The sequence below is a fragment of the Aquarana catesbeiana genome, linkage group LG06, assembly GCF_042186555.1.
Source record: "Aquarana catesbeiana isolate 2022-GZ linkage group LG06, ASM4218655v1, whole genome shotgun sequence".
Taxonomy (NCBI): domain Eukaryota; kingdom Metazoa; phylum Chordata; class Amphibia; order Anura; family Ranidae; genus Aquarana; species Aquarana catesbeiana.
Window position 1 is genome coordinate 120,912,537 of NC_133329.1, and position 25,249 is coordinate 120,937,785.

At 39.5% G+C, this 25,249-nt stretch overlaps 1 protein-coding gene across 8 annotated transcripts in view; it reads right to left on the reverse strand.

The window, feature by feature from the left end:
* ELFN1 (extracellular leucine rich repeat and fibronectin type III domain containing 1) overlaps nucleotides 1-25,249 on the reverse strand; it is an 855,107-nt gene that overhangs the window by 425,085 nt on the left and 404,773 nt on the right. The window contains exon 1 of one of the 8 annotated variants that reach the window (XM_073636733.1): nucleotides 11,903-11,997. The exons of the other annotated variants lie outside the window; for them this stretch is intronic. The gene's annotated coding sequence lies outside the window, so the exon portion shown is untranslated. Of the gene's footprint in view, nucleotides 1-11,902; nucleotides 11,998-25,249 lie in introns of those variants that run through there. 8 annotated transcript variants of the gene reach the window in all.

The window sequence follows — 25,249 nt, forward strand, 5'->3', positions numbered from 1 at the left end:
ATCAATAAGAGAGATTTATATCCTGCTGTTCTCTTAGATCTATTTTTTTAATACCTTAAACTTCTCTTTGAACAACAAAAAATCTTCTTGGAAGTGAAATCCTATTTAAAGCTGAACTCCAGGCAAACAGCTAAATACACAGATGAAATACATATAAAATGAGATGTTTTACCTGCCAGAGGATTTGTATTTTCTCCATCCAGTCCTGAGATTTATAAAGCTCTGCCCTCAGCATACCCCTGCCTAAGACCTAATTTTTCTCTATTGCCGTTAAAGCGGTATTATATCCAGGAAATATTAATGTAATATATTGTAGCTTACAAATCCTTCAATGAGGTGACTGCATTTATTTTCTCTTTTAGTGTTTTTTAAACCTTAATTTTAAACTGGTGATCTGCCCATTAACACACTTCCCGGTGTTAGGGTGGCTTCTATATCTTTGGAGGAGCAACAAAGTAATCCTTCAGACGGAAAGGGTACTGTTAGAAGAACTGGTAGATATGGATGTTGCATACGTGACTAACAAATTAAAGCTGAACTCCAGCTAACATTTATTAAACTATTACAATTTTTAAAATTTTTTTTATTTTGGGATCAAAGTTTTAACTAAATGAATAAAAGCCGACTATTGTAAGCACCCCTCTAACTTGCACTTTTGCTGCACAACTTGGTCTGTTAACCACTTAGTGCTTGCGCTATAGCCGAAAGACGGCTACAGCGTGGGCTTAAAATGCCAGGAGGGTATTCATGTACATCCTCCTGTTCTCACGCTGCCGACGTGCCCCTGGGGCACCAGTCCTTGGGACTTGGCTGACCACTGATCAAGGTAAAGGGCCAATCACAGCGAGCCCTCTACCACGTGAACACCTGTCAGCTACTGACAACTGATAAGTAAAGTAAACAGAAGTCGATTATCGGCTTCTTTTTTTCTTCACATTGTCAGCATGAAGAAAAGAAGAAAGTCGTTAATCAGTTTCTGTTAGAGGGACATCGGTCCCCTTAGTGCCCACCAGTGCTACTTCTATGTGCCCTCCAGTGCTTCTAATCAGTGCCCACCAGTGCCATATATCAGTGCCCATCAGTACTGCTAATCAGTGCCCACCAGTGCCACTTATCAATGCTGCTTATCAGTGCCACCTACCAGTGCCTATCAGTGCCCATCAGTGCCACCTATCAGTGCCCATCAGTGCCACCTATCAGTGCCCCCTCTCTGTGCTGCCTATCAGTGCCACCTATCGGTGCCACCCATCAGTGCAGCATCGTCAGTGCCTTCTGATCAGTGCCCACCAGTGCCGCCTCATCAGTTCCCATTAGTGCCACCTATCAGTGCCCCCTAACAGTGCGCATCAGTTTTGCCTCATCAGTGTCCATCAGTGCAGCCTATTGGTGCCTATCAGTGCCACCTCATCAGTGCCCCTCAGTGAAGTAGAAAAATTACCTGTTTGCAAAATTTTATAACAAAATAAGAGTATATATGGGTACAGTGTTGCATGACCGCGTAATTGTCATTCAAAGTGTGACAACGCTGAAAGCTGAAAATTGGCCTGGGCAGGAAGGGGTAAAAGTGCCCAGTAAACAAGCGGTTAAGGGAAGTTAAAAATAACAGCAGAATCAACAGGTATAAAAAAAGTTACAGAGGGGAATCAGAAAAACAAAGACTGCTTGGGTAATGCTAGTGACTGCATAATATACTGTATGTCATTTTTTTATTTGGCCTTAAAACTACTTTAAAGCGGAGTTCCACCCAGAAATGGAACTTCCGCTTATCCAGTTCCTCAATTCCTCCGGTGTCACATTTGGCACCTTTCAGGGGGGAGCAGATACCTGTCTAATACAGGTATTTGCTCCCACTTTTGGCAAAAGATCGCAGCAGTATCCGCGTCGGTCTACGCTATGTCTGGCCCCTCCCCGCTATCTTCTGGGAGACACACAGGTTCCAGAAGACAGCAGGGACCAGTCAGAGCGACTCGCGCATGCACAGTAGAGAAACAGACTGTGAAGCTGCAAGGCTTTACTTCCTGATTCCCATACTTAAGATGGCGGCGCCTCCACCCGGAAACGAGGGACAGGTCAGCTTCAGGTGAGGACATTGCGGTCGCCCTGGACAGGTAAATGTCCATATTTTAAAAGTCAGCAGCTACAGTATTTGTAGCTGCTGACTTTTCATTTTTTTTTTTTGCAGGCAGAACTCCGCTTTAAGTAAAACTTTCAGGTCTTGTCCCCGCACTGGTCTGTGACTGGTCAGTGAAATGAGAAGCAGCATATTGATCAGCTCATTTCTCTGTCACTCTGCTCTCTCCTCCTTTCAGGACACACCTTGTTTGCAGGTTAAGTACTGCAGCACAGCTGCTGCTTTTCCCTCTCTCATTCTGAGTTTTGCTGTACTACAGTGGACTACAAGAAGTTGATTAAAATCAAATCTAGGTACTTACACTGCTTACATAAAAAATAAAAATAAAATCATTAATGAATGCAAAGCTGCATTAATTTGCGTCTTTGATATTCACAGGAGTTCACTTTTTAAGTTTCTAAATGACGAAACACCAATTCTCAAGCCTCTCTTTCTCTAGGACATTTCACCTTGCTGATTATACTTTTTCAAAACACTTAAAGGAGTTTTTATGTTCTAAGATGGAAAAAAGACACACATAAAAATTATAGAAATAAAGAAAGAAAGAAACAAAATTAAAATTGAGAACAAATCGCAGATCTGATCAGAGAAAGCATTCCTAAGCTCTCTGCAGCAAAAACGCAGATCCTCAGGTAAGAAAAAAAAGGGGACAATTATACAAAGGGATTCAAAGAGCTCTTTGAAATAATAAAGGAATATGACTTATTGCTGATGTATGTGCAAGTGCTGGCAATGACTGGCATGTAATCATCGCAAAGCTGTACCGTTACTTAGCAGATAATGCTGGCTTGGCTGAAAGCGAGGATAAAAGCCCAAGAAAATGAATTGTGGCACTTTAATTAACTTATAATTAAATTAATAATGGGTAGCATTTAAATACCGCGTGCTAATAATGCTAAAGGTGCCTCTAAAAAGCTAATTTAAACAAACATGGGAAGATTATAAATAAAACAGCAGAGTTTCCCTTATTAATATACGCTTGGGTATACTGACAATAAATGGAATGTCACCATCATGTAGAAAAGCCATCATAATGGGGATAGATGAAAGAAAAAAGAAGCAGTCGCCTTGTAATGGAGTTTGAATTGCTTTCATTTAATTGAGTAACAGTGCTGGTGACAGGCTAGAGTGTAATTATAGCAAAACAAGACCATGTGATGGCTTTGGGGGCCCCAAAGCAAATGGAGTCCAGAGCTGCATAGTTAGCATTGGAAAATGCTTTTGGGTATGTAGCGCTGGTAGATTTGCAATCTACCGCATGTTAGGTAAATTTAGTAACTTGTTCGTTAGGAAGGTTAAGTTTGCCTCTGTTCCAGCTTGGCTGACGTTGCGTGTGTTTCCGTGCTGACCAGTGGGTGTCGCTGTTATCACTGGTTAGTGTTGGAAAGGCAACGTGTTGAAGCGTATGGATGCTCTTCTGTCCCGGAGACAACTCGGTGGAGGTGGTCCTCCGAGTTGCATTCTGGGTGAGGGTATTTATGGGACAGACGCCATTTTTTGGGGTTCGTTTTCAGCCACCTGCTGGCCCTCCTGGCCGACAGGTATGCATTAAGGAGCCGGAGGCCCATGATACTGCGGTGCAGGGCTGGGTCCAGAGGCTTGTCTGGGGCCTACCACGGCGGCCGAGGAATGGTCCTGAGCTGTCGGTCCTGTGTGACGAAGCTGGACAACCGAGGAGATCCCAGGGAGGACCCGTCTTGGAGGGATCACGCAGCGTGCTGGTCTATAGAGGGGCCTGGTGACTCGGTTGGAGGACGTATCCGAAAGTAACTATACAGCATAGTGTTGCCGGGTTGGCTTAAAGGTTCAGGCACTGTGACTGACATTCATTACAGAAAATCTGATACATCCTGTGGCAGAGGATCATACAGATTTTGTTCCCAAGCAAGTCTGTGGCAGAGACTTTGATTCGTGCTACGTACTGGCTGCTAGGCTGGTGAGAGAGGCCTATCCAGGCATGCAAGGAGTGTGTCCCACGAGGGGAGCGCATTCCATACAATATCTGAATTCTACCCGAACATTTGTTAAAAGAACCCTACAAGAAGATGTTTGAGTTTCTTCTGCAGTTTCCTTTCCGCCTCTTTCCTGTTATTTCCTAAGTCAAGTGTTTAATAAAGCATTGAAAACGTACTCCAGTGTTGGTGCGTGTGTCGTCCAGAGGTAAACTCAACGGAACCCCTAGACCCGGTGCTGGTGAAACAGAGGAAAGCAGAGTGAAGGTAACAGACCCGCTTAAACCAGCAGCTCCACCGAGAGTTATTGCTACAGGTAAAATTGCCATATATAAAGTATGGGAACCTCTATATGATTGCTGTCAAAACAGTTAGTACTCTGTATCACTAGAGGACTTTTTATCTGGAGCTTAGAAAGACAAAGGACACCTTAAAGCGGCGTTCCACCCAAAAATGGAACTTCCGCTTTAAGGGAGGTGACCCCCTGACATGCTGCATTTGGCATGTAATTTTTTTTGGGGGGGGGGCTTGGACCCTCTTTTTGGCTCCCACTTTCTCCCGGTGCACTGCGGCACCAGAAGGGAGATCACCTCTTCCCCCTCCCTCTCTGCAATTATCTGGGACACGTCACAGGTCCCAGATGATTGCCTGGCCAGTCACGGCATGTGGCACGGCTCGTGCATGCACAGTGGGTGCCCGGCTGTGAAGCCACAGCCGGGCACCCACAGTAACAATGCCGGCGCCGCAGAGAGGAGGGGGAGACAAGCGGGGCTTTGTATGCCCGCATCGCTGGATCCTGGGACAGGTAAGCATCCGATTATTAAAAGTCAGCAGCTGCAGTATTTGTAGCTGCTGACTGTTATTTTTTTTTTCTTTAAGCAGAACTCCGCTTTAATTGTTTTGCTATGGGACCCCATCACACATTGGGGTTGATTTATTAAAGGCAAATAGACTGTGCACTTTGCAAAGTTGCACTCTACCAGAGCAGTTGCTCCAGAGCTTAGTAAATGAGCAGAAGCTCCACTGACTTCCATCATCCAATCATGTGCAAGCACAATTGCGTTTTTTTTTTCCTTGCATTCGATTGGGTATTCTTTGCAAAGTGAACCTTTACCTTATTTACTAAGCTCTGGAGCAACTGCACTTGCAGAGTGCGCAGTTTATTTGCCTTTAGTAAATCAACCCCCGTAGTTACAGCTCTAAAACAGCAGCAACTGCTACCATACTCATGGCTCTAGTTCTAATTTTGATGAATGCCTGTTGGTTTCCCCTTTGACAGCAGTCCTGCATTGTAGGGTGATATCAATAATGAGAAGATATTGCACATGTTTTCCATCTGGTTTAGAATAATTAGAAATAGTTTAGAAAAGACACTCGCATCATAAAGATCTGGTAAAGTTAACCAGAAATTTTTGGCACAGACCTGAGAGGATTGAGATATATAATTTTACCGAAATTTTGATAAATCAGGAGATTCCGGTTAAATTTCATGATTTTGGTGAAATGCATTTGTGAACATTAGAAAAGCTATTTTTTTGCTTTTTTAGGGGTAACAATGGACGTTAAATCCTGAGAGTTAGGAGGTAAAATTCCTTCAACTATCCTGGACCTGATACTTTGCCAAATAATGGCCCCTCCTTACTTTATGTCTTTTCCATGAAAAGAAAGAACATAAAAAAAAAAGAAAAAACAACAAAAAAGAAATCTTTAAATTGACAGTGCACATAACAATCAAATGCACACACAAAAAAGGAACAACATACACATACAACAAACCATCATAAACAAATTAAAATACACCTCCACTCATTAACTGGTCAATAATATTGTATATATTTACAAATTTCTATGTGTATAAATGGATGTTTTATGTCTTTTTTTGCTATTTATATCAGATTTGATTTACAAAAAAAAAATGATCACAGGGGTATACCTGTGACAAAAAAACTCAAAGTATTATGGGTTTTCTGGAAAAAAGTCCTTGCCCCTTTTCTCTTTGCTCACACAAACTACAGTGACTGGCATTTTTTTGCACTGGAAATTTTGTTTTTTCTATGTGCACTGTTCACACCACAATGTTTAATTTTCTGCAGCTGCAGCGTGAAGAAAACTAGAGTTTGCAGTATGTACACTTTCAATAAAGTAAAAAAAAATTTAAATAGTGTCTTCCATTGTAAAACTCAAGTCCACCGCTTATCAATGCTGCTACACACTGACCACTAGCTGTATGCTAAAATGGAACGTTTTTGGTATAAGGCAAGTTTAATCCACCTCTCACTTTTGTAAAACTTTTATAGAGCTGTACAATAAGGTGGAGATAGAAGTGGGGGGGTGGATCATGAGTTTGAAGCATTCAGTTGTGTGAATCTTGGCTTGATCTATTGAGCTCTGTTAACAATGGTCTTTTTTTCAGCACAGTAGAGAAGAAGAAATTGGTATACATGTAAAAAGAAGCCCAGAGCTCAACTTTGTTATGGGATATTAGGGATGTTATATACATATATATATATATATATATATATATATATATATATATATATATATATATATATATATATATGACTCTTAAGGCCCCTTACACATGGGTCGGGCTCCATTGGAGTCTGCCTGCTGAGCATGGAATCTGTCCATTGATCCCCACTGAGCAGATAGATGGCTGCTCTGTGTCCGCTCTGCTTTTGCAGAGCGGACACAGACACAGCCTGCTCTCCTCTATGAGCGGTCGGATGTAAATGGACCACCTTATATCTGACTGCCATCTGATCCGCCAGATGGATGAGGAATGGATCTCCATCCTTCTGTTTTTAGCGGACAGGACTGGATGTCGGCGGATTTCAACGCTGACACCTGCCGCTCCATGGTGGAGACTGAAAACCTTACACGCAGACCCGATCAGTCCACCCATCTTGAAAGGGCCCTTAAAGAGGGACTGGTGTTGAAGTAGATCAAAATAAAAAAAAAGACACTCTACTTCATGTTCCAATTGAAATTATGCTTTTTGTTTGAGCTCATTGCTGCATGATGGAATTCTACCCTGCTAATGTTTGAAAATTACAGTATGCTTCCTTCCCTCCCAGGCTAACTTTTTTGTGCCCCCCCCCCCCACCCATCGTATTCCAATTGATAGGCTATGATTGGGGCCCATAAGAACAGCTCTTTCCTTATATAAGTATATGGGATGGTAAAACAGCTTGAAGCAGGTTGATGTAGCTAAGAATTAGATCACATGCAGGTCAGAAGGAAGTAATCTGTGGGTCAAATGTACCTGTCAGTGAATTTTGAATAATTCTTAAACTAATATCAAATGCAAATAGATTGCAACTGAAATTAAATTGCATTTGCCTATCGGCACAAGCCTAAGATAAAGTTGACACAGGCTTTAATTTTCACAGTGACAATATCATGGCTAGGAATGAGTGAATATTCATGCGTTCTATTTGAGAAAGATTCAGCAAATCTGTTTGAAATTCAGCTAAGTAAAACTTAATTGTAAATTCCATTGAATTTTATAGAATTCAAACATTGTTAGTAAGATCTGACCACGTTTAGGGCTGATAAACAAATGGCTGTCAAAAAAGGACATGAGTTGCAGGGCAATGCCAAGGGGGACACATATCAATGTGAAAAAAATAAAGAAAAAAAAAAATCTAAAAATAAATACTGTACAATGAAACATTTGAAACATTTAAAATACACAATACTTTAAACAACATGTTTGGAGTATCCTTAAAGCTATGCATATTGTCAAGAAACAATACAATTTTCACAAATACCACCTTTTATATAGGTAGGGGGCCCGTTAATCCAAAATCCCTGGTTAATCCAAAACCTCCTATGGATTTTGAGCATAGTTCAAAGGCCATGCAGTGCATTGTGGTTTTAAAAAGAAAATTCTCCAAGCTCAATCTACACATAACATTAGCCTGGACCTGAATCTTAAACCTGCAGGAACGGCCTGGAACCCATAGTAGTGGCAAACCCCCAGCCAAAATTACACAAACTATGCAGGAAAATAATGAGGATCAGTAGTGGCATCTTATTTCTCCTTATATGACAACTTATGCTGGCTATGCAGAAATCCAACCCTGTTCATGAGAGATGGATGTCATCATCTAACACCTTTTAAAGAAGCAACCACCGATACTGTACATTAATAGATACAGCAGTAGCATCATTAGTGTCACCCCCCTCCCTCCTCCTCATCTTGTCTGAGAGAAAATGCTATCATCAATGTATTGAGACAAGGAAGAAAATCAAGTTCCGACTCAGAGAGACACACTTTTGGGCCCTCACTATAAAAGCAACTGGGTTCAATTTTCATTGTTTTTGAAAGAGAAGTTATACTTGAAGTATATGTAAACCCTGCCTTCATATGACCATGCAGGGTATTGTGGAGGCATGTCTCAATATAATGGTGCAATGGTTTCACATTTAATTTTCTGTTAAAAATGTCCTTTTTTCATGGTCCCGCAACATGGTCAGATTGTTTCCATAACTGCAGGGCTGTGGTTGTGGAGAAGGCCCAGTGCATCGCATCGCCACTGGCCTGTGATGTTGGTGCTCTCTGAAGTAACACACTTCTCTTTGGTATTTTTCACTAGAGGTGGAGGGGTGACTGATTTACATGAACTGAATATGGTGAGATTGCAGGCATGCTGTGCATCTGTATCCAATTTCCCACCAAAGGAATGTAAATGGCCAGGTGAAGCCAAGTTAGTGTTGTCACCTTTCTACAAGAAGTCCATTGCACAGTACTGTAACTGGCAGGCTCGTCATATAAAATGAATGGGAAAAGTATCTCTGAGGCAAAAAGCAGTGAGCATCCTGAAAACACAAATGCATGATGCTACAAAGATAACATTCTTCAATATATGGACTGCATACACTTTATATATGGTAAAGATACTTTCTATTCACATTTTGCTGCAGTTTCCAGAAATCAGACATCATCATTTACATTTTTTTTACATTACACCACCATGACACCTGTGTCTACAAAAAACAATTTTTGGATGGATTAATACATTTTCACATTTCCAGCAGGGGTATCATAGCTGTGTCTGGAAGACATGATCACAGCCTATATGCTCAGCCCTCTGGTCTAGGTGCACATTATTTCATAATTCTATTAAATACTAAAGGGCTATTTGTCAATGTTTTCATCTAAAATTCACATACCTTTCACCCAAGATTCACCCATTTCCCCCATGTGTTTAAATTAGAAAAATGGGTGAATCTTGGGTGAAAACATTGATAAATAGAACCCTGAGTGTATAGTGTTAATGTCAGCCTTTCTCTTCACCACTCACATTTCCAGGTTTGAGTATATGGGTTGATTTACTAAAGGTAAATAGACTGTGCACTTTGTAAAGAGCATAGTAAATGAGGTAAAGCTTCACTTTGCAAAGAGTACCCAACTATGTACAAGTGCAAGGAAAATTGAAAAAGCAGCATTTTTGCTTACACATGATTGGATGATGGAAGTCAACAGAGCTTCTGCTCATTTACTAAGCTCTGGAGTCTATTTGCCTTTAGTCAATCAACCCCTGTATGTCTGTCCCATGGTTCAGACAAGTCTGCCTTGGGTTTGCCAGCCTTCTCCTGAAATGCATATTTTATAAATCAATTCCACTTTCTTTGGCAAGGATGACAATACACAGGCATCATCAGCAAATTAAATTGTATTTAACCCACAAACAAAAATGTAATATATTTCTTAGATATGTTGGCTGTATTTGTTTTTTCTTCAGCCATTGTCTGCAATTACAGAAAAATGGCTATGGATCCTGACAGAAATCCAGCGTCCTTAACTGTGTACCTTTTTGTGTTCTTGACAGATCTCTCAAACCTTTTTTCACAATCAGCCTTCCCAGTTCTCTTTAGTGGATTGTCGAAAATCACCCTCCATGTAATGGAGGTGAGTAAAGGGAGAGGTGTTTTTACTCCAAATCAGTAGAGCAAAGGTTGTAAGCAGGGGTTAGTACCCCTTTTAAGGAAACCTTGCCCATAGGGTGCTATGGGTTGGGCTAGCTTTCTCCTTTATAAGCTTGGGCTGGAAGAACTAGAGCAGAGAGGTTGATGGGAAGTGATATCCTGCAGAACATCATTAAGTAGGTTACAGTTTTAGGGGGAGTATGCCCTTCAGGGTAGGCCCCAGTAGATGATCCATCTCAGGGAACCTACAACTTAGGAAAATTAAAGTGCTGGTTGGCATCCCCATATAAATTTGCATTTGGACCATACAGTAATGCCAATGTCTGATGGAAAGAGGAAGAAGTATACTTCTCTATTAGGAAAGAACCTTACACTGTGTTCACGTTACAGTAAAGCGTTAAGAACACTAATTGTGTGGACTTTCATTTATTTCTGGAGGTGGGCCTTTGGCTGGGAGGATGTAAGTAATCAAGATGGCGGAGTTCCTCCATTCTAAGGTGTATGGTACCCCACCACATACCCGTTGCAGGAGAAAGATGGGAGGTCCCCCTGGCTGGCATGAGCATTGCCGGCGGTGAAACAGGGCCCTGCTTAAATGCTGCTGCTCCATATATACAGTACAGTGAGTAAGAATGCTCACCATAGGTCTGGATGTGTGATAGTAGCAGGATCCCCATGATAAGGGAAAAAAATGGAAAAGAAAACTAATGCAGCCACCACATTTAAGGACTAGTAAGCTGCAATATATTTATTTTTGTTCTAGGGCTCAGATATGCACTTTACTGTGCTGTTGGGCCATGAGTTATCTTCAGTTTATGAGCCCACCCCATCAGATTAATGGGATAACACATAAGGAAATCTCTCCTGAATGCAATACAAATGCTACCATTGCTAATCCCCTTCTGGAAAAAAAAGTGCAAAGACATGCAAAGCTTAAAATGGCTTGTTTTAAACAGCAACAAAGTGCAGAACTTTTAAGTATCTCCATGTTTTCCCCTGGAGTTTTATCTCAAGCAAATGTCCGTTTCGCCCTATAACAATTCACCGCTGGCTGACTCTCATTTATGCACAACTCAGTAGATTCCAACTGTTTCCAGCAAATATTGTACAAAGTATGTGTGGGCAAAGATGAGCTTAGAGGCAGATAATTGGACAGACGGCCGTTCACTTTAGCTGCAAATTCTCTTTCATTTACTTTCAGATTTGGACAGTTTAGAGTAATATATGTTCATAACTTTCTACAGTTACTGAAGCAAGCATGACAGAATACAAGTATCAAAAAAAAAATCAAAGCATGTTTACACAGTGGGGAACAGATTATTCATTGCCATCTTGTTTTCAACTGAAGGTAGATAGTAAATAGCCAATCTCCAGTGTATTGGTGTATCAGTTAAAGCAGACCTGCATGAACAATGACATTCTAACAATTTACTCTACAGTGCTCAGTCAGCTTTATAAAGTTAGTGAAATGTATCTCAGTAATGATGTGCTGCAAAAAGCCCAGCTCTCCCTTTTTTCATGTCATGTTAAAGTCAAACATTTTGTTTTATTTTCAAGTAATAAGTAGCCTGTTTGTATACAAAGTTATGTTCTCTCTTTACACCACTTTGGGCTCAAAAGTGAACCTTTGTCCAGGCAACGGGGTTGATTTACTAAAACTGGAGCATGCAAAATCTGGTGCAGCTCTGCATAGAAACTAATCAGCTTCCAATTTTATTTTCCTCCTCAACTCTAAACCCAGGACCCTGCATTCACTATATCTGGTCTCCCACAGTACACAGAACACAGAAATACAATTATTTCAGTAAATATAAAATGTTAAATACCTTTTCTCATCGGCAGTATATAGCAAAATATATATATATAACTCTCTAGCAATACACACCAAACTGAGCATGTGCAGAGTGACTCCAAAGGCTCTATCTTGTCAGGAGATGGATTGGGGATGGTGGAAGAAGAGGAGGATCAGGGAAGACAGGATCAAACAGCCTTTTGAAACAACGCAGAGGATAACAAGCAGGCTTTACTGCATATACAGACTGATTTACTGTTGTGGGTTTAGTAACACTTTATTGAACAAGCTAAAGTTAGAAGCTGATTCGCTAACATGCACAGGTGAACCAGATTTTGCACTTCCCAGTTTTAGTAAATCAACCCTAATGTGTTTACTTATATTTAAGTATTTTATTTAAAAGCCCTCACTGACCTCTGTAACGGAAGGCACTGTGGAGCAGTTCATTCTTAAAGATCACAGCAAAAGCGCTAATCGTTCTCTCAGCAGCTTAGCTCTTCTTGCCTCATTCTCCCAAAAGGCCTGCTATGTGTTTACAAGAGAGAGGAAAGGGCTGGAAGGCAGCTGAGTTACTGTTGAGAGTGGGGAGTAGGGGGAGCTGAGCTGCTGAGAATGACTTGGATGACTTTAGTGCTCCTGATGTAAACTTTGAGTATTATTTGCTCCACATTTCCTGTGGTTACAGAGGTCAGTAAGGGCTTGCTATAAAGCTCATTTACTCCATCTTAGATGTAAGTGATAGGGATATAGACAGCAATAATGACCTGACATAGGTTTTAAGCTTCCTTCAAAAATGTCTGAATAAGATTAGGCTCCCTTGCTGAATTATTTACCTTTCTTGCTGAATTACCCAGCCAGGTAGAGGAAGGATTGTTCATATTTGTTATGGAAGTAAAAAGCCGTCTATGAATTGGTAGAAACCCAGTATTGGGCGGAAATGTGCAATGGATAAGTGCTTGGCAGTGGCCATTACTGAGGGTTTTAAAAATACCTCTGCATTAATTTCTTCAAGATGAAGAATTTCCTGAATGTGATGTAGACATATCACTTAGTGCAAGTGGGAGATATATTTTAATTCCATTTGTCAGTCTGCCAGCAGAGACCAGAAATGTAGATATTGATTATCTAAACTGGCTATAGGCTATGTAGGCTATATGTTTCCTCTAAGCAATTGCAATGTTGAGTTTAAAAACTGTATGATATAAAAAAATAATAAATCTATTTATGGTATAAATATAATTAAAGTCAACACACTTAGTTCTTTCCAAAAGGAAAATTATAATGTTCCTCGAATGTAATAATTAGTTTAAGACTTAAAGGAAAACATTTTTTTTTTCTTTCAAACCAGTTCAATTAAAATTTGTGATATAAATATTGAATAAAAAAATTTAAGCCAGCTGGTGGGACAGTGAGGCTAGATTCAGAAAGCTTTCAGAAAACAACTACTATTTTGTCAACAGAGCTGAAAGCTGGATTGCCATTAGAAATCATGGGGCTCTGTGAAGCTCCTGACAATGAAATCAAAAGTCTATCTTCTTTTTCTATATCAATCTACCAGGGAAAGTCAGAACTTCAATTTAAATTGTTGGGAGTCACGGCACAGAGGATTACTATCCCTGCACCCAAGAATGATTGAATAGTCACCTCTCTACCCCCAGCCCCCTAGCTGAGCTGATGGGACCCAGGGAACTTTTCTTTAATTGCTGAAAGATGCGGGATTACTCTGCCTGCACCCAAAGGTAATTAAAGAGTCTCCTCTCTGTCCCCTGCTAAACTGATGGGGTCTGGGCCTGGTATAGGAGGGCTGGCTCTACATCCCATTAGTGGCCCTGCCTGAATAACCCATGTTGTGACTATCAGATTAAATACACGCAACTGGGAAATCAAACGCGCCCTCCTTCTCTCCTACTAGAGGTACCAGTCTGTCCCATTGATCTGTGTGTTGGACTTTCCTCTTAGAAAGCGTGTTCTACAAACACTATATCATGGACTCATATTTATCCATAGTTAATTTGCAAAATAAAGATTTTACAACAAATATTAAAAAAGAACACAAAACATTAGTTTATAAATGTCTAAACATTAAAAATAAAACTGGCCAAAAACTATTATAGTTTCTCTTTAGGGTGCAATAATTTAATTATTACTTACTGTTGCTAGGTGAAGATTCGTGCATCATAATATAGCTGCCTTACTGTAAAACTGTAATAGTATTTTAATTAATTTAAACTGTATTCCTCCGGGGTTGGGCCTGCCATTTTAGCAAGTAAACAAGTCAAAAGCCCCACCGGGCGATTATATAGCATAGTGGTCATCTGTGGGAAAACTGCATTTCCAGAAACAAAGCATTCCTGCATCAGGCTCCTGTACTATGTCAAATGTCTATATAGAGGGCACAGATTCCATTCAGGAATTATATGTTCTCAGTAAAAAAATGCTTATCTCTTGATGCTGAAGAATCAAATGGAGATAATGATCAAGAAAGAGGCGGTCATGAATGGGATCCTCAGTGCTATCAGGGGAAAGGGAGGGAGATGTACTTATGGGAAGTTTGTATAAAAAAATGTAGGCTCTTAGGTTATATAGTCTCTGGTACATTTACAATAGTTTTATTGTTTTCTACAGGACACCCCCGGAGAAATGGTAAGCTGCACAGGGAGAAGAAACACTACCATTAATTACCATCGTTTACCAACAAAGCCAATGATCACTATGGTATATACATGGTAGTGTATTCACATGGCTTTGTTGCTAAACAAAGCTTTGCCAAGGATATGGCTTTATTTATAAATAAAACAATGTCACTGACAGCTGTCACTGACAGCTGTCACTGTATTCGTTACTAGGATCAATCTATGTTTTCTTAAAGTGTTACTAAACCCAGGACCCCGCATTCCCAATATCTGGGCTCCCACAGTACACAGAACATGGAAATGCAGTTATTATAGTAATTATAAACTGCTAAATACCTTTTCTCATCAGCAGTATATGGCAGTCTTGTGATTTCTATCAGTTCCTGGTGAAACTTGTAGGATGAGTTCTCATACTGCACTGAGCTGTCCTATGAGGCTGTAGGACCCCTGACCCTCTGTCTGGACATGTCTGGACAGTGCCGATTGGCCCTGTGCTGATAACATGCACTCTCCCAAGAAAAAAAAAATCGCTCTAGCAATACATACCAAACTGAGCATGTGCAGCCTGACTCCAAAGGCTCTGTCTTATCCGGACTTGTCCAGGGGGACAGTACAGGGAGGGGAGGATCTGTGCATAGAAGATCAAGCAGCCTTTTTACACAATGCAGAACATTAACCCCTTAGGTTCCACAGTGAGTAGAACAAGCATGCTTTACTGCATATACAGACTGATTTGACTGTTGGCGGTTTAGTAACACTTTAAAGAGAACAACAACCAGTTAAAGAAATAGTAATAAACGTTTAGAAAAATATTTCAACATTTTGTTTCCATTTGTATGCAATGCTAGTGTTAGGATACAGATTTCTTTGTTTATCATTCTGTAATATGTTCTTAGTTTTTGGAGGTGCCATTGTTTGGCAGTAGTAGGTCCAGGATAGTTAAGAAAATGTTTAATGACTCTTAGGTGCCATTTGAAGCCGGTTGAACCCTAAAAATCATACAAATGTTTAAGTGTGCCTGTCCCACAGTAGTTTGCTAAAATGTTCCAATTTTTCACCAAAAAAAAATCTTCTTGGAATGACCGAGCTGCAACTGTTTTTTGCACCAGAGCAACAGCACTCTATCCACAAAGGTCATCTTTGATAACCTCACTGAGTTGTGTTGAGTAGGCTCTGCGGTTCCCCACCAGAAATCATGTCTCCATCTTGGGTAGTTTCCAACTTGATTCTGTTACAAGCATGGTCCAGAACCTCATAGCAGACTGTGAAGTGTCATCTTATGGGGTTTTAAAGCTTGCAACAGAATCAAGCTGTGGATCATTTTAGTATAGTTAGACATACAACATGTATGAAAGTGTTAAGGTTAAATTTAATTCTTCTGCTCGCAACATTTCTTAAATTTTGAATGGAATGAGGGTTAGAACTTGTGCTGGATTTTTGTTAATATCTACGACCCTGACAGAATCATCTTACACCTTCCCTAAACACTTATGGGCTTAACTTGCCTATGTCTTTATAGAAAAATATTACATGCTATTTTGCTGGTTTGCCATTCAAATTTTGGATTCTAGATTAGAAATATAGTAAGGAAATGGTTTTGATGTGTTAACCCTCCCCATTCAAAACAACGTACTTTATAGAAGGCTTATCCTTCAATTAAAGTTATATGTAAAGACTAAAAATTATTATTTTTTGTATTGTCCCCCTTTTGGTCCATTTAATATACCTTTGAAAAAAAGTTGTTATATCTCTAACTGCTAACAAATACCCCTTGATCCTGGCAGAAATCTTGTGAGCTGATAACTTCCTGTGCTCCATGCTTCTGCTGACTGTTATGACTTCTCATTACTTCCAGTTTTCTCGATTGACTACAGAACACCTCCCTCCTATGTTATGTTAGAAGGGTGGTAGTTGTTCTGTAGTCTTAAAACAGACCCTATCCTGCGTTAACAACACTGCCACTCCATAGGCACAGTACTGTAAGTGATCTTTGTCATGCTAGGGCAGGAAATGTATAACTAGCTGGATTACCAGGTAAAAATAAAGACGAAAAAAAAAAAGATAATGCAGCCATCACATCTATGGACAAGTAAACTGCATTATATTACACTTTTGCTCTTGGGTTTAGATACTCTTAAGATTGAAATCAATAATCTGTAGTATAATCATTAAAGTAATACATAAGTATGTAGACGTGTAAAAAATGATTTGCAGGCAAACGTAATAATAATAAGTAAAAATGTTTATTCATTAAAATGCAGAACAATTTCTCTATAAAGAATAGGATGCACTGTAGGAGACGTGACTGATCCATTTCTCACTGAATTTTAAAACTAGATTCACATTAACAATGAGGCTGGAGACCTGGGGAGGTAAACCCTTGACAGCATAGTAACATAAATATAATGGACGGATGCTTGTTACTTAACATAACGAGGTGAAAAAGATGTGTGTGGAGGAATGTAAGACATTAGTAGGTCATTAGGCTGTAGCAGTGAGGCCAATTTATCCGTTTGCTGACCATTTGCTCATGAGAAGACAAATTACTTTTTAAAGTCACATATCAGCCAAGGGACAAAATCATGAAATGTACAAAAGTTGAGGGCTATTTGTATTTTTGTGCATTTTGTGTTAAATGCACTATTTGGAAGAATAAATAAATAAATAAAATAATGGTGCATGAGTTTTAGACCCGTAATATTTTTTGTAACGTGAAACAATTTCTAATCATGATACCAACTAGCCATTGCACACAACACAGTGCATAGTAGATCCACTTTCAATTTTGGAGGGCACTTGGTCACATTATAGAAATCGGTTAAAACTACTATAGTGTTAGTTCAAATGAATTTCTGATAGACTAATGTGAACCATTCAATTCCATGTAATTCTTCTTTCATTCATCTTCCAAAATTGCCATGTGTGTGACCAGCATTATGTGATATCAAATACAATGGTTAATTCACAAGCTGCCTTTATAAAACTTTAACTTACTAGCTTGAGGTTTATTTCATACAGATGTACCAAGGTAATTCCTAAAGGATATACAGAGTCAGATGGGAAGCTGAAAGCTCAGAAACCTAACCTACATTTTTTTTTAAAGTGGTTGTAAAGTCACAAATCCCAACTCCTAGAAGTGCTCTGAAATAAGGTATTTTGCTGCATAATAATAATAAAAAAAAAATTAATAAAAAGATACTGCAAAGTATATCTTTCTGTAACAGAGGGGCTTCCAGAATTTGGGATTGATGATTTTACAGCCAAAGCAGCCGGAGGAGAGGGGCAGGGAGGAGATGGCTCACACGCAGACTGCCGAGCTGACAGGCAGGGAGGAAGGGGGAGACTGCGGGATGATGGAGGAACGTAAACTGACCGCGGCATCATTGATCAGCAGCCATAATTACCGTGGTCAGCACACTGGGGGACACATGAACAGGATCAACCAGGTATTTTAAAGCATAGAGAGGGACAAATTACCCCATACAAGCACTATGCTGTATATCCTGCTTTAAAGGAACAAGATTTTTTTTTTCTAGGGTTACAACCACTTTAATGCATGAGAATACCAGATTAAAACTGAACTCCAGGCAAATATAAAATACATAAGTTCATTTAGCTCTATATTCATTAACACAGCAATAAATAATAAAAATACATTATATCAATACATGTATTTTTCCTAATTGCAAGCAGTGTAACAGCCTGCATTTGACTTGCCATCAGCCTCTTGTAGTCCCTCTACAGTGCAACAGAACTCAGACTGTGGGAGGGAAAACTGCACAGCAAGCTCATAAGTTGTGCTGCAGTGCAAGCAGCATGCTAATCAGAAGAGAGAAGAGTGACATAAAGATGGGCTTTTCAGGTTGGTGCTTCTCTTTTCACTGGGTGGGGGATGGGAAGGAGACCTATATGTTCTACTGCCTCACTGGTCAATAGAAGTGTGAGGGAGGAGGATGTGAGCAAGCTTTAATGCTGTCAGAAAGTGCCAAAGGTTTTTCTGATTAATAGCTGCTGCAGGTATGTGTAGGGACCTCCAAGTTCCTGAACTTTATACCTTATAAAAGTATTTTTTGTTAAAGTCTCTTTAATATCAAAATGTCCCAAATTGTTTTATAGAACTATACTCTTTATATGATTGTTAGCTATACATATAAAAGAGTTTAGGTTTATGTAAACTGTTCCTCCTGAGATACCTGATCATCTATCGTCATGGCCAAGGTCATGCCTTCTTTATGAATGTTGACTATTGCTCAAAAGATTCCTCAAACTACCAATAATATATTAGCTCAAGTCTGTTATTTGCATGACTTGGTACTTTAAGTAACCAAATTTTGAGAAACAAGCCTTTCTCCAGCAGAGAGATTCCCTTTTTATAAACCAGTGCGGAATTCATCCTATTCACTTTAGCTATTGATCGCTTCAATCCACCATGCAGATGGATGTGAAGAACCTTTTGCTTCAATGCTGCTGCAGTTCACAATCAATTAAAATAAGCTCCAAGTGCACATATTTCTAGACTATTTAAACTCATTGGACAATTTTTTATCTTGACTTCAATCGGTTGTAAAGGCTATTTTATTTGTAAATTAAAATATCCAGTGTTTTACTTACCTGCTCTGTGCATATGGTATTGCACAGAGCAGCCCCTTACCTCCTCTTCTGTTGTTCCTTACCGGCGTTCTCCTCTCCTTCTCTCCCAAGCGTGCCCCATAGCAAGTTCCGTGCTATAGGGACACATGTGCGGGCATGCTCCTGAGCCAGGCTGTGTGAATCCATAGACATACACAGAGTGGTTTGGCCACGCCCCCACTCCCTTCTCACAGGATTTGACTAATAGCAGCAGGTGTCAATGGCTTTCGCTGCTGCCTGAGTCTCTTGTGTGACTAGGAAAAGGGGAGAGAAGAGATACAGATGGGCACCGTGCTGGATCGAGAAAGGGTGGCACAACAAGTGGTAAAACGTGTTTTACCAGTTGTTCTGTATTGTAAACCTGAAGTTATCTGGAAGATGCTAAAGCTTTCCCATAGATGACACCTCCAGCATTTTTATATCTGTTAATTTTCCTTTTATAGAAAAGAGTAACTCCACTTTTGTTGAGAAAAAAAAAACATTCCCCTCTGGGTGACCATTGCAGGAATTTTAACATGTGTTGTTGTAGAGACCTACCTTAACTGCTCTAAAGGAATAGGTCTTTGTTAGATCAGGTCTTGTGCAGGACTGGTTCTCAATGGGAGTGACTTTTTCATTTTTGATCAGCTGATGCAGTTGCAGGGTTCTAATGAGGAGAGTGGCAGAGTCTAGATTCCTTTAGAAATTCGTAACCCTTTAGGGGCATCTCAGAAGAAATGACATTTTTGTTGCTGAGGATCCCTGAAATCTAAATCGTATCTTTGTGCAGACTTCTGGAAAAATCAGTGAGCCAATCACACAAGCAGAAAATTACAGAAAATTCCAATGCTGCAGACTGAAAAGGAATGGTCATTTTTCTAACATAAAATTACAATATGGCTTGTGTCGCAATTGTACATGCTATAATTTTTTTTTTTTATTTGCAATATTTTTTTCCCATGAGAGTGAAGTTATCCTGCCAGTTTCAATCAGCTCTCACAGTCTACAGCAACCTTTCTCAACCTTTTTTTTCATGGAAGAACCCATGAAATAATGTTCAGGAAGGCCTATTCTAGTATTTATAATATATACACCTCATGGTTCATTACCAGGCACAGTATGTTGTAGATATAAGAATGTAAAAAAGAATAACACATGTGAAATACTTCCCAAATTTGATACCCAATCCTGTACTATATGACAAAAATTATTAGTAATGATAATAAAAATAAAGAAATAATAATGGCCAGTAAAGAAAACAGACAGTGAAAATGTAAGGTTCCCTATCCTGTTGGTGAGTGGAGTAATATCCGCTTACTTGTGGTCAGTGGATAAGGACCCATTAGATTATCGTCAGCGGGAAAAGTGCCCCCTTTCAATGGTAAACAGTGGAGAAGGACCCCCTTACATTGGCAGTCAATGGGGAAGGACTTTCAAACAAAGGTGGCCAGTGATGGGTGAAGACAGACGCCCTTACATTGATGGTCAATTGGAGAGGTGCCCCCTTAAGCTGCTTGTCAGAAGAGAAGGACCTTTTTTCTTTGGTGGTCAGTGGAGTAGGACCCCCTTACATTGGTTGTCAGTGGAGAAGGACCCACTTACGGTGGTCAGTTGTAGAAGGGCCTCATTACACTTGTGGTCAGTAGGAGCAATGCTCCTTGCTTTTGAGATCAGTAAATAGTATCTCCCTCTTAGAGATGGCTAAAAAGGTCACTGATGTTAATGGTTTCTTGAGAGGTGGAAATTGCTCAGTGCTCAAGGAACCCGTAGCAACCTTTGGAGGAACCCTGGTTGAGAAAGGCTGGTCTAGAGCATGGTCAAGAATATGGCTCAGTTTTCTTTTTCATCAACTGTTTGTTTCATCTCCCAACGAAGATGTCCAAAAGTGAGCCTCAGCAAGCAGGAGAGAAGGGCATAAGCCTTCAACCACAGTCACTGCATATGCAGAAAACATGAAGCACTTTTAAATGGTTTCTGGTGAACCCTAACAACCTTCTACTAAAAATGGTAGCATGAAATAAACTATAGCAACTATATTTCAGCATTTATTTTGAAGCTGGATCACAGGTAATCGAAAGCAAGTTTTTTAGTTGTTTTTGGGGTTTACTGAATGCTACAGCATTATGGTATTAAACTAAGCTGAATACACTTTTATGATTTTTTTTTAGTTTTATTGGGAGCCCTTAAATCTCACTTACCAAAGACTGAGTAGGAAAGCCTGTCCCCTGCCAGCATACTGTATTGAAGGACCCTTGCTCTCTGTGTGAAAGCAGTGGTATTTCAGCAGAGTTCTGACAAAATACTTGGTAAGCAGATCCTCAAACACTCCATTTACTGACACCAACAATGAGGCATAATTCTTGCCACTGGCACCAAAAATGGGGTTCTGTTCCTTCCACTGACACCAACGATGGGGCATAATTCTTTCCACTGACAACAAAAATGGGGCACTATATCTCCCACTGATACCAACTATTTCTACCCCTAATACCAAAGATCAGGCATTTTTTACTCCCACTGGCCACAGTCTGCCCCCCCCCCCAAACTCTGAAGGACAGTAAACTGGCCCTTTCTTTAGAAAGTTTGGAGACCAGTGGTCTACAGTCTGTAAATGGCAAATGGGACTTTACTTAATAAGACAATATGCAAAAAATGATGTGACTCACAGCCTGCTCACATCACAAGTTATCATTTAGTGGACAGGTTGGACTAAAGCAAGCCATAAAAGGCCCAAATCTGGTTCTTAATGCAATGTTTAGGAGAAAGTAGCAAGAGTGACTGCCAAGAGTCATTGTTGATGAGCACTGTTGACTGTTGAAACAGGGCTAATCTTTTCCTCTTAACAAAGAAAGGTGTGAAATAGGTGGTAGACATCACATGCACTGCTCTTTCTTATGGAGGAAGTCATACACTACGAAGAAGCTTTAGTGTTGTTCAGAAACAGGCAGATGTCTTTCTGCCATCAATCTTGGAAATACTTACATGCATTGTGGTTAGCCTAAACTGCTAAAAACCGATATCTAACTCATCATTGCTCTTTGCTTTAAAAATAAATAAAAACCTTATAACATTAAATTTCCAATATAGTGGCAAGAGCAATTATACGTGGTTGCCCCTAGCAAGCAATTAAAAAAATCTGATTTCAAGTTTTGCAGTTACACAATATTTAATTACATATTTCTATTTAGTGTTTTTTCTCTATCCTCCATTGTTCTGTTTAGTTGCAACTTAAATTTATACAGCTCTAGATGATAAACTTTTCAATTTACTAAAAGAAAGGCGTTATGTAATCTCTCTTTTTTTTTTTTTTTTTTTGTAGATTTCATTAATTCTTTTATGTAAGAAATATGTAAGAAAAATAAAAACCTAAAATTACTTTGTAAATTATCTAACCATGCTTTGTACAAGGAATTTAATTTTGATGTCTTTGTAGGTAAAATGGAATAAAATTGCCAACTTTTTTGTAACTTTTGCAAAAGTTATCTTAATTCCAGATAGAAGAAAACATTTTGTTTATAGTAATATTAGTAAAAATCTGTCCAGGTTTTGCCATGCTAATTATGACCAAACTACATTGTTTTAACCACGCCTATTGAGCCAAGCCCATTTTAGATAAGTCATGCCCTCTATTTTTGAAGCACTTGGACTTAAAGGTGGCAGTTCTATATGAGTTACTGCAATTGTACATCACTATAGCTGTTTGCAGTAACACTGGAGCATCAAAGTGAACACATAATATAATTCCAATGCAAATGAAGAACAACTACATACCTGTAAAATGATACTTATCATTTATAGGGTCCCACAGCTCTGTTAAGCACATGTGCACACATTTAATTTGCTCATGCATGTGATAATCCTCAAAATATGATAACTGAATAGGCCTAAACTGGGAAAAAAGAAGCCTTCGTGAACTGTTCTATAAACCAGCATGAGGCTCATAAACACAGATTACTAGGTGTGTATAACTTATTTCCTACAGCAGGGAAAATGGGTAACGGTCTTAAACAATTTGGCTAGTGATGTCAACCACTTCCCATTTTACATTTTTTTTTTAATTAGATCAGAGTTGATCTTTAAATATCTATTTAGCTAGTTTTCCATGGTTTCAAATAAGCTGAATTATTTGCTAGATTCTTTGTAATGTGATTGGACTGTGACTGTAACAACACAGGCAAGCAGTTTCAAGCAGAAGCGTATCATTAATTAATTAATTAATAATTTATATAAACATTTCAGTAAATACCAAAACACTGGATACCGGACAATAAAAATAGCCCAAATTAGCAATTTTTTTATTAAAGTAATAAAAAGAAAATACATAAAACCAGTCTGCACTAACGAGCAACCAGACAACTAGCAAGGAATAAATAAATGCTGACTTTCAACAATTTCAAAACAAGAGCTTAAAAGCCGGCAAAAGGGAACTCGGACAGCAGCGCTTAACGTCGCACTCACAGATTCATTGTTAGGGTGTGTATTCACTTTTCAAATATGGAAGACACAATGCACTTTTATTAACCCTTTCATGACTAAGCCTATTTTTAACATTTGGTGTTTACAAGTTAAAATCCGTATTTTTTGCTAGAAAATTACTTAGAGCTCCCAAACATTATATACGTTTTTTTAGCAGAGAATCTAGAGAATAAAATGGCGATTGTTGGAATATTTTATGTCACACAGTATTTGTGCAGCAGTGTTTTAAACGCAACTTTTTGGGAAAAGGGACACTTTCATGAATTTTAAAAAACCAAACAGTAAAATTAGCCCAATTTTTTTGTATAATGTGAAAGATGATGTTCCGCCGCGTAAATAGATACCAAACATGTCACGCTTTATAATTGCACGCACTTGTGAAATGGCGACAAACTATGGTACCTAAAAATCTCCATAGGCGACGCTTTAAATTTATTTTACGGTTACCAGGTTAGCGTTACAGAGGAGGTCTAGTGCTAGAATTATTGCTCTCACTCTGACGATTGCGGCGATACCTCACATGTGTGATTTGAACACTGTTTACATATGCGGGCACAACTTCTGTACGTGTTTTCTTTGCTGCGCGAGCTCGCGGGGACGGGGACGCTTTAAAAAAAAATTTTTCTTATTTATTTTATTTATTTTTATATGAATAAATTGTGTTTTAAAAATATATATATTTTTGATCACTTTTATTGCTGTCACAAGGAATATAAACATCCCTAGTGACAGTAATAATAGGTGGTGACAGGTACTCTTTATGGACCCCCGATCCCTCCTTTGCACTTCAAAGTATTCAGATCGCCGTTTTCGGCGATTCTGAATACTGTGCATTTTTTTAAAACCGGCACCATTGGCAGCCGAGTAAACGGGAAGTGACCTCATGACGTTGCTTCCTTGTTTACGATTAGGAGGCTGGAATGAAGCAGTTCACGGCTTTGTTCCAGTCTGTCCCTAGCCGCCGGAGGTGGCGGATTGGTCATTGGGCCTCCCGATGGAATGGGAGGCCCGGTAAGAGCGGCAGGGGGGACATCCCCTCCCACTCCTCCGGTATAACAGCCGAGCGACTTTTAGCCGCATCGGTTGTTATACCTGGATAGCTGATCGCCGGCTCTAAAAAACAGTACTGGGATAATGCCTGCAGCTGCGGGCATTATCCCGGTATAACCCCGGAAAGCCGAGTACGCACATCTGCGTACGCTCGGCAGGAAGGGGTTAATGAATTTTAGTTTGTTTATGGACACTGTGGGGTTGATTTATCAAAACTGGAGAGTGCAAAATCTGGTGCAGCTCTGTATGGTGGCCAATCAGCTTCTAACTTCAGCTTCTTCAATTAAGCTTTGGAAAAAAAAAACCTGGAAGCTAATTGGTTTCTATGCAGAGCTGCACCAGCTTTTGCACTCTCCCGCTTTAGTAAATCATCCCCTATATTTATCACATAGTGGTTTAAGTATTTATATACAGTATATATTTTCACCCATCAATTTTTTTTGTAGGAATATTTTTATTTGTATTTATCAATATTGGCACACTATTTATTTTGTTTGTGGGAGATGCATTTTGTTTTGGTTTTGAAAAAAGAACATAACCCCCACCAACTGATGGTAGAGACATGAGTCTATAGATTTGTATATTCAGACTCTGGCTGATGATCATTTGTAAAAGTAAAATACAAAGTGCAAAGATACATATACTCTCCCTTTCTTAGAATGAAAGGGTTTTT